The sequence below is a fragment of the Ornithodoros turicata genome, unplaced genomic scaffold (genome assembly GCF_037126465.1).
Source record: "Ornithodoros turicata isolate Travis unplaced genomic scaffold, ASM3712646v1 ctg00000746.1, whole genome shotgun sequence".
NCBI lineage: Eukaryota > Metazoa > Arthropoda > Arachnida > Ixodida > Argasidae > Ornithodoros > Ornithodoros turicata.
In genome coordinates, this window is record NW_026999400.1 from 1,047,912 (window position 1) to 1,063,320 (window position 15,409).

At 44.0% G+C, this 15,409-nt stretch overlaps 1 protein-coding gene and 1 long non-coding RNA gene across 5 annotated transcripts in view; both read left to right on the forward strand.

Annotated features, from left to right (window-relative positions):
* Positions 1-15,409, forward strand: part of LOC135374723 (interferon alpha-inducible protein 27-like protein 2) — a 115,941-nt gene that overhangs the window by 51,231 nt on the left and 49,301 nt on the right. The window lies entirely within an intron of this gene.
* On the forward strand, positions 5,487-13,339 carry LOC135374725 (uncharacterized). Of its 3 annotated transcripts, none has more exons than XR_010417094.1 (3): positions 5,487-6,490; positions 6,635-6,735; positions 13,328-13,339. It is a non-coding gene; the product is annotated as an uncharacterized LOC135374725 (long non-coding RNA). The 3 variants fall into 3 exon arrangements; XR_010417095.1 differs by having other exon boundaries at positions 6,649-6,735; XR_010417096.1 differs by having other exon boundaries at positions 5,489-6,388; positions 6,649-6,735.

Here is a 15,409-nt window from a genome sequence, read left to right on the forward strand (position 1 = left end):
TGAAGTGAATGGCGACAGGAGTTTGGCGGGCATTTAGGATATCAAATTTGTGGCCATAAAATCTTTGTCTCATTGTGTTGGAGGTTTCACCGATGTATTGTGAATTGCACTTGCCGCAGAATATCAAGTAACAAATATTGGGTGAATTACAGTGGAGTGAATGACGAATTTTCAAACAGAAGTCACCCAAAGTGCTACGGGCAATGGTGGACGGCGCGATAAATTTACAGGTCTGGCACCGTGTACTACCACAGGGATAACAGGGAACCGGAAAAAATGTTCCCGGAAAAAATGTCCCCGGAAGAAATGTCCCCGGAAAAAATGTTCCCGGAAGAAATGTCCCCTGGAAAAAATGTCCCCCGGAAAAAATGTCCCCTCGAGAAACATCCACTTTTGGTACGCGTGGAATTTTTGCGAAATCCCCGGTTGCGATATTGCAGGTCTTGAAGTCCTCGGGCTAAAAATAAATACTAAAATTCCTAACCACTTACTAAGTGTTTTTACTTGGAAAGCTCGACCTACTTTCACTTACGATTTCTAGTAGCGAATACACTGCAATCAAATGTTACGTTCGTTCATACAACGTGCACACTTGGCTGGGATATTCTTATTTTGTTCCTTTCTTCTTATACTAAGAAGTATATCCTGCGTGACGTCGTACTGACTGATGTGCAATCAGAACGCCGGGATTTTGAGACTAGATTTTAGGCCTGATGACACAGCTATCCTTTCAGATTTGAGGGAATTAACGTGTCCCTAGTATTCTTCTTCTTCATCAACATCAACATAAGAGCGAGACGTACTTTTTTCTGTACCAGCTCGCGTGGAGTAGCGGTTTGGATGATCGCCTTTCACGTCGAGACTGGGAGGTGACACGGGTTCGAATCCGGTCACCAGATGTGCTCTCTGAGGTTTTCCCTGGGTTTTCCGTCAGACTTTCCTGACGAATATCGGCACACTTAGCCCTGAAGTCGGCCCAGGACGCATACTAACCCCCTATCACCCTCCCTCCTGCTGTCCTCTGTCCACGCCTGTACACCTCGTACAGCAACAGTTGCTTCGCGGCGCTAACACGGAAAAACATTTTCTCTGCTAATTAGCACAAATGTGAAGTGTCACACAAAGTAGTACGCCGTCCAGTTTCAACAAATCAGGAGAGAAGATGTCATTCGGAATGGCCAGGAGTATGTCAAGTTCTGTATTAGAAGAGCGCAGATCGACGTGCAGGGTGATGTGTAAAAAGGAAAATAAAATGCGGGGGACAACAAAATTGACAGGCAAAAATGTATTTCAATATGTCTAGCGGTGTCACATCTCTGGAGCCCCATGACTGTACAGGCCGCTTTGTTGCAAGACACAACGAAGTAAATTCACCAAAACTGACCCACAGCGACTCCCTAGGCAAAGAAATGCTATGTGTGAGTAGTCATTTTAAAATGAAATTTAATACGAATAAATTAAGCGACTCGTTGCATAACCGTAATTGGATACATATACAACATAAATTGGAATACAAACATGTACGGTACATGTGTGCTTAAGTATAGCGCTTACTCTTTTTTTCCCTACATGTGCCGACGGGGGGGGGGGGGGGGGGTATATGTTTATTCACACAAAAAGGAGATGCCGGCCTTACATGTGCAGCTTCGGAACTATTCAAATATATTCGCTTTAGTAGAAGCATCAATTCGATTTGGAACTCGAACATTGAATTCCATATTGGATTCGGAAATGGAATACCATATACGATTACTCGCTTTGGTGCTCAAAAATCCAAACGTTCACCACCGTCCTAGTAAAAAATCAACGTCCGAAGTCAACCAGTCCACGCGTACCAAAAGTGAATTTTCCTCAGGGGACATTTTTTCCGGGGACATTTCTTTCAGGGAACATTTTTTCCGGGAACAATTTTTCCGGGGGCATTTCTTCCGGGGACATTTTTTCCGGGGACATTTCTTCCTGGACCCGGGATAAGGGTTAACAACCCGGCGAGCGCTTCATCGTGCATGATGACGTGAGGATGTCACGCAAATTTTTCGATCTACGGAATGCTACTATTGGGGGAGTGGGAAAAATTTCCTTTAATTGCTCGTCAGCATGTAATATATTGAGGTGGCGTCTAAGAATGGAATTGGTATTGACAAGTGATTTATGATATGTGGTGGATAAAACTACATTACCTAAGTCCTCTTTGCGTTTCGGGGTGAATAAGGACTCCCTGGATAGGCTAGATGATTTGGCAAACGAGTCATGGATGAGTTCAAATGGGTAATTTCTTTTTTCGAAATCAGATACCATTTGCTGAGCATGTTTTACAAAATCAGTCTGATCTGAGCAGATTCGTTTCAGGCGCAAGAACTGACCATATGGAATACTCCTTTTCTGGTGATTGGGATGATAGCTTTCATAGTGGAGATACTGGCGCTTGTCCGTTGGTTTCTTGTATAGTTCAGTGGTCAGCCTACCAGATTTACATGACACTGTCACATCAAGGAAGTTGATGGATGACCTTGAATAGTTACAGGTAAATTTAATTTTGCTATGCAGAGAATTGAAGTGATCAAAAAATGACTGCAGAGATGCCTCATCACCAGACCAGAGGACAAAAATGTCGTCGATGAACCTGAGATATATAAGTGGCTTAAGGGGGAAAGAATTGAGGGCTGAGTTTTCAAAACGACCCATGAATAAATTGGCATAATTAGGTGAAACCCGGGAGCCCATGGCAGCGCCATGAATTTGGACGAAGTGTTGATCGTTGAATACGAAGTTATTACAGCTAAGAACTAGTTCTAAAAGGGGGATGATAGCGGGCATGGGAAGAATATCGGAAGGGTGAGAATTAAGGAAGTGTTCAACAGCAGAGAGACCTTCGTCATTGGGAATGTTAGTGTATAGCGAAACGACATCCATTGTTGCCAACAAAATGTCAGTATGGTTACTGAAATGGTCATGGACAGCGTTAATTTTGGAAAGGACAATGAGACAAAGATTTTATGGCCACAAATTTGATATCCTAAATGCCCGCCAAACTCCTGTCGCCATTCACTTCAATCAACCTAATCACGATTTTGAAACTGATTTGAAAATTATATTGCTAGAATCTGGGTTCCGCACCGACATTAAACGTAAGAATAGAGAGTCCTACTTAATTTCGCAATTCAAGTGTCTCACACCAAATGGTCTGAATCTTAGTCCTGGCTCGTTATATCCGCTTATGTAAATTTAGTAGCTATATATCTATATTTATTTGTGCACAATTCTTGAATCCCCACTTTCAGTCATCGTCTGGTACTCCCTTAGATAATCCGTAACCTTCCCTTTTGTCTATTCTGGGCCACTCGTTTCCCATACTCCTGACCCCCCTTCCGCGAAACTGGGTTGGCGAGCCTTTTTGTTCACAACAACACCTTTTACTGTTCTTAAACGGTTAGAGGTCACCTATCCGTCTGCCCAGCTATTCATTGTACACAGACATGTGGCACCATATCTCCTTTCCTCTTCCCTTTCTTTGTACAGCAGTGTATATGTCTATACTATATATACTTATGTGTGTCACCACTTCACTTTGTACCTGAGGAAGCGTGGACCTCCACGCGAAAGCTTGTACAAATTAAACTTAAACAAAAATCTTCAGTGTCGGCTTCTGTATTTTGTTTATGTGATCTACAGGACTTGACTCCCCTCTTCGTATACGCATCCATTCTAAACTTGTGAAACGGGGTATTGCTCACCTCTGTCTCCGTAACGCACTTAACAAATCGTGTCCACACCGTATGGCTGATAGTTTTACTAACCAAGTAGAGAGGTTCCGCAGTGGAGGTTATCCGAAAAACCTGTTCGGTCCGCGAGGGGTTGCTCAGGCAGCTCAAAACCTGGGACGACAGCCAGAACCGGGCAAGAAAGGGCACGTAATCGTCATATCATGCATACATGTGGTGTCCCATAGTTTTAAGAAAAGGAACGACTAATGTTGAAGTAGTAGTTTCTGCTCCCAAACAAACCTGAGACAGCTGTGCGGGCGTAGCACATTAAAGAACAACAACGCGCAGAGATGCAAGAAGAACTAGTCAAGAACAGATGTGTAGGATGGTCTCTCATTCTGACCTCCCGCTTTTGCTCGAAATCCCCTAATTGAAGAGTTCATTAATGAATTTTATGTAATTAGACATCTTGTAGTTGCGTACTTTCTTGGATGTCAACTTGGCCGTAGAACTCAACTGCCAAAACGGCATCTACAGGGTGTGTGCAGAAAAACATGACCCGCATTTAGGCACATAGCTTGTTGCCTACCTAACTAACGAACTTCCGGTGGCGCACGATGGCGCATTTATGCGTTCGAAATCTGCAGAAAAATTGTGGAAGCCATACTCAGCTTAAAAAATAAACGGGACAACGAAAACGTCGGCTTCCGTGCACCAGAATAGGGCAACATGGTGGACAACAGGGTGTATGTGAAAGGGCAACACGGTTGACGTAGGAGAGTTGTGTCTAAGTACCGCTAGGGGAGCTATAGGTGCATAAATCGAAACGATGTCCCACATGGATGCTCATCGGCAGTACCCCTAGCGGTGCCTGCACATAACTCTCCTGAGACCGAGATGCACTACCATGCACTGTCATGACCACCCTATTCTAATGCATGGAAGCTCATGTTTTCGCGCTCTGTTTATTTTTTTACACTGAGTATGCTTTCCAGGATTTTTTTGTAGCTTTCGCACGCATAAATACGCCGTCGTGCGCCACCGGAAGTTCCTCGGCTAAGTAGACAGCGAGTTACATGTAAAAATGCGGGTCATGTTTTTCTGCACACACCCTGTATTTTGCGCTGCTAGTTTTTTTTTAAATAAAAATTCTCTAACGAATAAAAATAAACACCCTGTATGTAGTGTGCAAAGAGAGCGTTATTTATCAAGTTACTCTCCCATGTGGTAAACACAGTATATATGCATTGATGACAGATAACGCGATCATCGTATAACGTAAAGAACAAACGGGGAGGATGGTTGGCTCAACACTGTAACACTTGCGGGTGCCAACCGATCTAATCGGATAGCAGTACAGCGTATGGTATCTGTTTCCCCTTTGCAAGTACCCATAGGTATATAGTTCTCCTACTTGATTACAATACACACCCGGTGTCTTGTTTTTCTCTTTCTACCTTTTGAAACGCCATAGCAGATACGAGAAACAAACAAAGTGGAGAAACTGACAACGAAATGGACGTGTGTGGTGACGGTGGCCGAGGTAAAAAAAAAAAAAAGAAAAAAAAAAAGAGGCAGGTCTCCATCAGACTATCTCGGATGGATATCCACAGGACTGAATTTTCCGTCTGGGCAGGAGAAAGGATGTACTGTCCTGGAACAACATAGAAACACATAATAGACTATAGTATAATATATCTTCAGGACCGACTCGACGAAGTCTTCGACGCTTTCATTATTAATAATGTGCAGTGTGTAATAATAATATTATATAATGTGTAATAACGCATTATAATAATTTTAATAAGCGTCAAGTTAACCAAAGCTAGAAGACCTTATGTAGACAGGATGGAGGACGTCTTCTAAACAAAACAAAACAAAACAAAATCTTGCCAACACCTTTTTGAGACGTTTACAAGTCGTTTTGTGCTACTACTACTACTAGGGAACGCACTGATAGCTTTGACGCTCTACAACACTTGTCAGGTAAATTTATTGCAGAGTCCTATGAAACCAAACTTCAGTGAGAGAATGTGTTGACCGGAAGCATGACCACGTTTGAATTCCATTAAAATCTTTAACTTCGGCGAACCGATTCAGTCGAAAGGCTGGAAGGTGGACCGTTCGAATCGTACCACCGGCTGTACTGCCTGAGATTTTCGTTGAGTTCTCCGAAGACTTCCCAGACGAATGTTTGCACAGTTCCCCTTGAAGTCGGCCCAGGACGCATACTAAACCCCATGTCCCCCACTCCTTCCTGCTGTCCTCTCTACATCTGTCCACATCTATAGGCTGCTCCAACAGCTGCTTCGCGGCGCTAACGGGGGAATTTAAAAAAAAAGTTGAATGCCTTTGCGGTAAGTTTGTTTCGGTACAAGTTCGCAGCGAGTTTTAAATTTGGTGATGTTTCACCGTCAGTGATGAGTCAATTCGATGCAAAATGACTCGGAGAAAACTTTTAGTTATGTTTCACCAGTTTGCCTGCACTTTGAATCTTACCCATTCCATAAACATCTCCTCAAAGTGAGTAGGCGACCGCCGAATATGGTGCCCCACTCCGCAAGAAGACGACAGCTTCACAGATTACACCATAGATGGCGACTGCGCAGCCACTGCGCTGTAGCACAGTGCACATGGTGAACGAGCAAACACCCAAAGAATCGTCGGTATAGCCTGGTGAATTGGTGAGCGGATGTTTTCACCCTTCGGTTCATTCGAGTGCCTCGTAGGACGAATCATTCACGAACGACATATTTCTCATTGACTGGAACGAATGGAACAGAGAGGTGAGCGCCTGCTCTGCTCTCGGGAGAGAGCGGTATGGCGGGCTAGAAGGACTAGAAGGACTAGCCCGCCATAAGAGCGGTGAAAGGGAGAAAGCAAAGTCGCATAGTGGTGCGCAGTAAAGAGCAGAAAGTATTTGCGCATAGTTTCGTTTTTGCAGTCTGCTGCCTGGGCCGGGCTACCACAACACGGCGTGAGCAGCGTGAGCGTCACTCACTTGGGCCGTCAGCTGCAGTTTATAACGCTGGTAAGGGGTTTCTGCTGTATCCTAATCCATCGGTACTTAAAACGTGTACATTTGCACGCGTGCGAGACCATTGTGTATCTTGAGGAACAGAGACAGCGTAAACTGGGGGTATCCTCAAAACCCTCTAAATCCGTGATATAAGTTGAAAATCCCACATCGGCACAACGCCGGCACTCAAGTGGACCTATGGTCAACAGACGTAGACCAACCTAGGTCTCATTACAGTCACTATATAGTCCCACATAACTATAAACTATCACCAATATATAGCGAATGTCGATACGTTTTGTGTTGCTGCACTGCTAAGCCTAAGGGCCGGGTCCCATAGCTTTATGCGAGCAGCTGCTTTCTGCTGCCGCTGCTCTGCTGCTGGAGGCGTCCCATAGCTTCGTTTTGAATTAGCGGCAGCAGTGGCTTAGGAAACACAAAGCGTATTGGCAACCGTGGCATTGTTTACATTTCGCACATTCCGAAGGCGTACGCAGCGGCTAAGCCTTTTAGTACACACACCTAGGAACGCAATCCTAGGTGAAAGGTGTTTGTGTGAGAGATATATTGTGGATTTGGAGCTCATAAGTGAACTTTGAGATGAGTGTGGTGGTGGTGGTCTGAGCCTCGTATTACCTGATTGACTCTTCGTTGATGTGTAGTTAGTTTCATGACAAGGTTCGTCCTACTGCTGTGCAGAACAGTCCTTGCTGTGTTGTGTGGAGATTCTTCTACGGGATTTTGTCGTATAAATATTGCCTCGTTACTATACTATTTTGATTTACGGTGACTGTCAAATGCGTACGTTGCTCTTAATGAGATAAAATTGTCTAACGAAAACAAAGGCCCCTTCTGCTAGTACTCACTGCTTTCTGCCTGTTTTCACAAGGAATGGGTTCATTATCTATCTCTATCGGACCTTTTTTTGTTGTATGAACGTTGTCTATCTCCATCTAACCCTTTTCAAGGGTCAGTTTCATTTACAACTACCTAGCAAGGTCTTGGAATACCGACCACAAGAAATTTGTTCGGTTTGGTTTTCACACGGCATGGACGTGAAAGTAATTCGCTTGTACGTTATCAGGTCACGGGTTTTGAAGTACTTTCCAGAAAACAAGCGAACATGTAGCTACAACTGGTACATAACATATGTATCACGTAGGTTCGGTCGAACACTTTATTGAACTATGTGAACTGAATTATGTCCTGAAAGCGCACTTCACGCAGTCCCAATGATTGAACACTCTCTCCAAACTACTGGCAATCACCAGCGTATCCAGGTCTTCAGAATCAAATCACAGAACAACCAGAAACAAACCTTCTGCCGTCACTCACCGCCCTGCTAACCCTGAACACCGTCGAACGAAAACAATACCAACCAGCCTCCTGATTGGCTTTCGAGACCGGCTGCTCAGGCTGCGGAGCAACAGGGCAGCACAGCAACCAAAAATTCGGATACGGGAGAGCAGGGAATTCCTGCAACTCGGCAGCGCTGCTGCTCTCGCCCAGTGCTATGGGACCGCTCGTGTCGCTGCAGCTCTGCTGCTCCGCTGCTGTTGCTCTGCTGCTGCTGCTCGAATCGAGGCTATGGGACCCCGCCTGAACGCGTTGCAAAGCATAACTTTGCTAAAATGTACATTTTATTCAAAAGCGACTACGGCAGACACCGAAAAAACGCGAAACTAGCACGTTCGTCAGTGATATCCTATTTTGAACCATGGTCATTCTTAGGCTTCGCAGTATAAGTTTTGATTGCATTTGATATTACTTTGATATTGGTTTCGGCATTGTGGACGCTGTAATTCATGACTTTGGACGCTTAATTCGTTAAATAATCCCGACGCTGCAATGTACTGTAATTAATTACTCTCGCAATAACATGTTTTGTAATTGTAACTGTATTTGACTCACTTTTCAAGTAATGCGTAGTGTACGGGGTACTTTTGGAACTACGAGTACTTTCTATCCCAGGCAGTCAGTGTTTCAACAAGACAGGTTCAGCGGGGCGGGTCGCGCAACGACAAGGATGCAACACCATTCTGCGTAACAAAAGGAAGAAGAAAAAAAACTCGTGGTAGCGGACTCCGAGGACTAACAAACGACCTGGTTCATTAAATAGAACAGCCATTCTTACTAGCATCTATTATTTTATTTATTTATTTATTTTCCTTGCTTCTTTTTGTGACATCGGTTCCTAGCCTATGGGACTCCCTCTTAGTAGATTAGCTTTTTCAAATCACACTCAGCGTTGTCTGGGACGAAAGCGTATCGCAACAATGGTCAATACTAGCACCATTCCTTTTCCTGGTCTACATAAATGACTTACCAACGCAGCTCGCATGCAGAACCGTACTATACGCGGATGACACTACCCTATTTATCTCTGGACCAACCATTAACGAAGTATATTCCGGAGCTAATGACGTCATGCAACACTTATCGTCATGGCTAATCTTAAACAAACTAGTAGCAAACTTCGATGAAACCACATACGTATTATTTAGACCAAAAAAACAAACGCTTAACCACAGACAACCTCAGCTTACACTTTTTCAATACCACACTAAAACAAGTCGAACGTACAAAATTTCTAGGTATCATCATTGACGAAAAGCTCTCCTGGCACAATCACATTAATTCTCTCTGCATAAGCACCTACCAATCCATTAGTCTCCTCTTCAAACTACGCAGATACCTTCCTCTAAAGTCACTTATAACAATATATAATTCATTTATTCACTCTCGCTTAGCATATTGTGCAGCTGTATACGGCATTACATATAAATCTTCGCTCCACCCCCTTCAAATAGCGCAAAACACTGCCATACGCACCATTCTACATATGAAGCGCACTGACAGTGTCACATCCGTATACACAGCAATAAATATAATCCCATTGGAAAAACTGATCAATTTCCGCGCTCTACTTCTAGCCCATAAAATACTCCACAAGACGATAACAATTTCAGACATCAAACTCACATACAAACAACCCACCAAGATAACTCGAACATCATCGCAAAACGCTTTGACTGTTACCACATGCAGAACTAATTACGGTGTATTCACATTTGCTCACTACTCCTCTACACTCTGGAACTCGTTGCCCTCAAACATAACGAACTTATCATCCTTCCTGTTCTTCAAACGAGTATTATATCGTTATATTTTAACTAACGTATAGAACACTATGCTACACTCATTTTACATGCTACACTCTTTTTTACCGTTAAATGCTGTTTAGCGCCATTTAACATTGGACTTTCTTTTTTTCTTCTACTGACTGGTTTGTGCATTTATGTATATATATATATATACATTTATGTATCTTGTCTTTTATCTGTTCATAAATTACATATAAGTGAGAGCCATATGTTTACGAGGCATATCTATATAGGATATATCACTCTGTATACAGTATATTTCCTAATGTAATAATTTAACTATTCCTACTATATATACTGCACGCTCATATGTATTTCACTGTATATCTATTGTTGATGTTTATTCTTTCTTGAAGGATTGACCTACCTAACATATATATTCACCATATAGAGCTGCTAACAAAACAAGATAATAACTCGAGGTCCCAGAACTAGCATTACCTATGGGACCTCTTTCTGTACAAACTCACCCAAACTTTGTACCCCTCAACGAGTCAAATAACGTAAAAATATCGTGGCTAAAACAAATCCTCTCCGACAGGGCCACGTCAACCAACCCGCTTATTGTGGGGATAGGTGCTAGCAGGCATGTAGGTATTTGGAGTATCGTACTCCAAATACTGTATCTTAAATACTTTTGCTGGTATTTAAGTATCTTACTCAGTACTTTTACAGGAAGGTATTTGGTACTCTATTTAAAATACTTTTTTTTTCGTATTTGCTACTCAATACTCCTATTACTTTTATCCTTCCTTTCGGGGAGTATGCAGACTGGTTTGATTTTCATGGGGCCATTGGCAAATATTGAACTTTCATTACATTACCTCAGTTTGCCAACCACGCGCCACGTGTCGTGTGACGACCACGGGGAAGAGGGGCGAACAGGGCTCGCTAGCAACTTGCTTTTTACAATTCCAGAAAAACAGCAAGTGGGCCGAGGCAAACTAGGGAAACAAGGAGGTAAACTAAGGGTTACAAAGAAAGGTCATCGCCCCAGGAACATTTTGCCATTGCGTTCAGCTTGCTTCTGAGAAGGTCGGCAGCGCAATTGCTGAGGATTGATGCGGATCTTCAGTGCTGAGTCCGTGGACGGCTTTTCTGGGTACCATCTCTAGACATAAGTGTCTTCGTGAGGAGGATGACACCGCGAATGGAGCAGATAATTGGCATGTTCTCGGGGTCACAAGGAATCCATTTTATGGAGTTCTGTTCTTTTTGCTGGGTGGCCGCCTTTCTTCTGATCCTTTATTCTACCTCCATTTCCCCTTAAGAGCGGATAAAGCCTACGTCTAATTTCACAACCTAAATCTTTGCATTTAATTCTGACTCTAGTACTTTGGATGTATCTTAAATACTGTTTGAAGTATTTACTACTCTACTCTAAATACATACATTTTATGAGTATTTAGACTGTATTTTAATTACTTTACGATCGCGGTATTTAGTATCTTATTTCAAATACGTTTTTCGAGTATCCTCTACATGCCTGGGTGCGAGGAGGTGTACGATGCGCAGCTGTCGATTTCATGTAATCGTGACTACTGCCTGTGCACCGAGATCGGAAGGCTTGTGGCATGCAAAAAGCGGGGGGGGGGGATGCGTTCGCAATGTGATATCTCATATTTTTGATGGGCCGCGGGATATAGCAGAATTTGGGACGCACTTTTGTATGCGATTTCGGATACAAGCTCACGTTAATTGTTGGATCTTGTTCACAGTGTCCGCAATTTCTACTGTTTCACGAAAGATTCCAAACCCTAGAATATCCTGGCTGCAACGCGTCAGCAACAGATACCGGGGTTGCGTTCACACGGGTCAATTTTCTGCACCAGCTCCAACCAACGCCTTATGACCATGCCGTCTACGCGTTTATGCGTACCAACTCGGTGACCCCACCCACAAACAACCTTGCAGCAATCGCAGTGCATAGGTTCAAATCTAACTGCTGATGCCTTCTTTTTAAAAAAAAAACTGCCATTATTTAAGCCTAAGTCAGTTTATTTCGCCACTGATTCGGAGCAACTCGAGTTTGTCTTGGTTGGTGGTGTCGGCCGACTCGGACCAACTCCAAATTTCGTTATAGTTAGTGGAGACAGATGGCGCGTGGAACTGGGGGGGGGGGGGGGGCAGCTTAAGCGTCTTTGATTCGCATTGGCGGATATGGTTGGCTGGTATCGCTACCACCGAAGAAGGTAGCGAGCGAATGATCTCATCACATGTTCTATCGCGCATCCCAGGTTCATGTCAAGTCGTATCCATGTTGGAGTGACATGTATTAAATACGCAATTAGAGCTGCAGCTTCTACAGTGGAAGGTCACAAGTCATCTGATGAGAAGGCTACTGAAAGTTTTACATTTCAGTGTGGCAAACACTAAAACTGGTCCACCATGAGAGAAATGCTAATCTGAAAGGTACCCGTCATCCCGCTTGAAGCCTTCGTGATGCGTGATGTGGTTCCACCGAGCAGTGCTCCAACGAAGCATCTGTATTCTCTTGGTGGTATATTCATGACCAGAAGTCGTGGCGGTATAGTGAACAATAAATTTAAGAATGCATTGGTTCTGAAGCAACGGATCTTATAAGTTTCTCCTCCTTTTGCAAGTCCATAAATGGGAACAAAAGTGCTCACGGTAATCCAGAAGATGTGGGTTCGAATCCTACAGCTGGCTAACCTTTTCAGTGACTTTCTTCTTTCATTGCTCACGCAAGTTCATTTCAAATTACTCCGCGAGGGACGTTAAATACGGGGTGCCGTGTGATGAGCTTTCATCGCACGTTAAAGAACCCTCAGGTGGGCAAAAGCAATCCACAGACCGACCGCTGTGGCGTCGCTCATGATCTCAGTTGTCTCGCGACGTAAACACCCAATTATTTATTTCATTTCAAATTACGAACTGTGTTCCTTTCGAAGTGGGCGTTACAACTCAAAATTTCTATTCAGTTACCGTACGAAATTTCAATAAAAGTCGTAACGAACTCTCTTCGCTCGGCACCACCCTGTCACCACCGCTTCACTTCGCGCACCGGAATTACCGCCCAGATGAAAAACGTTTCGTATTACAAGTGGCCCACGGATCAGTCTAACGAAAATGTGTTTTGCAAGTGGAACTGTTTCATAAACCATTTGCAATTGACGATAGACCAAAAGTCAGAGGACGTCACATGTATTCACACACACACACACATTCGCTTAATAGAAGGAAACAACTTAATATGACGTTTCGGTGGCCAAAACGAAACGATGATCGAAACATCATATTAAATTGTTTCGCCCTCTTATGTTAAGCCAGTCTGAGTACTCCCCATGCACTTGCAATTGCAAACGTTTTGCACCTGGGGTAATAAAATAAAAATGCGTCGAACAGTAGCCACGGTTATGCCGTTTTATTTCATACTTTGCAAGATGCATTAGGAGGATATTGTGGACTGTCTCTTTCAGTGCCATCGCGGTACGGTTGCTGAACAGTCATGAAGCACGTGGTTGCAGTTGCTGCGGGTAAGAGTTCACGAACTAGACATCTAACTAATGAAGACTAGAACTAATCTGTGCCTGATAGAATCACATTAGTTTTGCATGCTCACGTGTGAAATAACTTATCGCTTATCGCTCCATTTGTTACTATGTGTTGCAAGTTCACTTCGAGTCTTTACTGTGCTGCAATTGGTTGGTTGCTCTGTGTACTGTATGTAAGAGCCTCCTTCCATTAAATGTCTGCTAGTTGCGAGTGTGCAGGTCTCCTGTCGTGTTTTGTTTTAACTCAGTTGTCCGCGTCCCTGGCTGCAGTTCCACCCAGGTATATGCTCTTACACATGTTTTGTAAATGAGTGCATATAGGTGAGCTTGCAAACGACCGGTGAGCTGCGAGTCAAGTGTTTTACATGTCTCATGTCGGATCTTGCAGTTGGAGCTGGCCTGACAGTACTGGCTGCACCACTTGCCCTAGGAGCTCTAGGATTCACCGCAACAGGAGTAGGAGCAGGTTCCGTTGCGGCTGCGTGGCACAGCGCCATCGGAGTAGTGGCTAAAGGAAGCGTGTTTTCGCTCCTTCAGAGCTTTGGAGCAGCTGGGATACCAGCAACTGTCCAAGTTGCAGTTGGTGCAGTGGGTGGAACAGCTGGTGCAGCAGTTGGTGCAGCAATGGAAGCAGCAGGCTTCGGCTCAGGGAAAAAGGAAACCGATGAAAGTGAAGAGAGCGAGGAAAAGTGCGAGGAAGAGTGCGAGGAAAAGTGCAAAAAAGCGGTTTAAGGCATGTGTGGTCTGTAGCCTCTTTTTTTTTTTTTTATGATGGACTGACCTGTAACCACATAAGTCACAGGTCGCTGTCCGAACGCTACTGTGTACTGCAGTAAAGGCAGATAAATCTTGAGTAGACAAGATGGGAGGTCAAACAGAAACCTTCTATTTACTTTCATATTGATTTGCATAAGTGGTGGACATGACTACCCCCCAATGTTTCAAGGTCACGGGTCCCAACCCAGCCGAGGAGACCAGCACACGACCTCGGTATACCGGGTGTTTCAGTTAAATCCCCGGGCTAAATAATTCGCGAACGGGTGCACCAAGACCAATCCACGAGCTTTCTTTTTTACAAGTATCTGTCCGATACCACCTACAAGCTGCACACCGTGTGGATTAGTGGGAGGCGCTCATTATTAAGATAAAAATGCAAATGAGTTAAGTAAAAAAGCGTAACTTCTAAAGCCGGGCGCTGTCGGCATTAAAATGGGTACTACCCCTTTTGGGACCTTCAGTGGACACCTTTTAGAGAAAAATCTGCCACCGAAGCGGGTCATTTGTTGCAGTAATTAATTAGTTTCGGTTTACGTATTTTTGTCGCGGCTTGTCGCTGCGAAGCGCAAAAGGACGCTCTTTCACTCCCTTATCCATCAATGAATTACGTCCTTACACCAATGAAATACGCCCTTTTGCGCTTCGCCGCGACCAGCCGCAAAAAAAATACGTAAACCGAAACCAATTAATTACTGCAACAAATGACCCGCTTCGGTGGCAGATTTTTCTCTAAAAGGTGTCCACTTAAGGTCCCAAAAGGGGTAGTACCCATTTTAATGCCGACAGCGCCCTGCTTTAGAAGTTACGCTTTTTAACGAAACTCATTTGCATTTTTATTTTAATAATGAGCGCCTCCCACTCATTCACACGGTATGCAACTTGTACGTGGTATCGGACAGATACTTGTAAAAAAGAAAGCTCGTGGATTGGTGCACCCGTTCGCGAATTATTTAGCCCGGGGATTTAACTGAAACACCCTGTATAGCTCAGTGGGTAATCTGTTGGCTTGCTGAGCCCAAGATCGCGAGTTCGATCCCAGCCGAGGACGGTAGATATGTGCGGGTGGTAAACACAGCCGTATATAGGGTGTTCTCACATGACGTCAAACGACCGCGTTTGGCGAGATTATCCAGCACAGGGTGTCGAACCGAAACGTTTTTCGTTCCGGTTACATCATAAACGATCCGGTACAGGTTCTGCTCCGGAGCAAAAAAATAACGGTTCATACCG